The following is a 703-nucleotide window of genomic DNA, read 5'->3' as shown; positions in this document are numbered from 1 at the left end:
TTTACAGTTATATTTTATGCTTTTATTCAGACAGGACAGTAGAGATGAGACAGGAAAGCACTGGATGGGGAGCAGGATGGGATTTGAACTCGGGTCGCTGTTATGTCAGTGCACTAACCACGAGGCTATCGGCGCCAGTTTCCATTTTAATCTGAAAGTTTAAGCAATTGTGTTGTGTTTTTGTCATTTTTAAAAATATGTCTGGTATTTTTTATTCATTTTTATTAACTAATTGATAATATAAATAAATAATAATAATGTGTTGTATAACACCAGAAGCCCACCACTCTTGAATGCCATGAAAACTGTTGCCAATTATAATCATTTTTGGCAACGTCTGAGGCGTCCATTTTCTCCACAGCAGGTTGTTATACAGAGCCTTCCCACAATGCATCAGGTAAAACAGGGTGGGTTGATAAACCGCTCGCTTTCCCTCCTATTATGAAAAGAATGCTTAAAGGGGTGGTTCACTGGTCTTTTTCTAGGCTTGATTGTGTTTATGGGGTGCAGTCTAACGCTTCGTTTTTAAAAAAACACATTATTTTTCACGTAATTTACCTTTATTCCACACCGCTCTGTCCCTTCTCTGAGAAACGGGCTGATCTTTTCCTGTTTTTATGAAGCCCCACCCTCAGAAATAAGCGATGGGCTCTGATTGGTTAGCTAGCCCAGTGTGTTGTGATTGGCTAAACCGCCTCTAGTG

The 703-nt window shown here is 39.7% G+C and overlaps 1 pseudogene; it reads right to left on the bottom strand.

Annotated features, from left to right (window-relative positions):
- Positions 1-703, bottom strand: part of LOC107671005 (SRR1-like protein) — a 3,815-nt pseudogene that overhangs the window by 868 nt on the left and 2,244 nt on the right.

The sequence above is a fragment of the Sinocyclocheilus anshuiensis genome, unplaced genomic scaffold, assembly GCF_001515605.1.
Source record: "Sinocyclocheilus anshuiensis isolate Anshui unplaced genomic scaffold, SAMN03320099.WGS_v1.1 scaffold332, whole genome shotgun sequence".
Classification (NCBI taxonomy): Eukaryota; Metazoa; Chordata; class Actinopteri; order Cypriniformes; family Cyprinidae; genus Sinocyclocheilus; species Sinocyclocheilus anshuiensis.
Note: the sequence above shows the minus strand (reverse complement) of the source record. Positions and strands in the feature narration are given on the sequence as shown.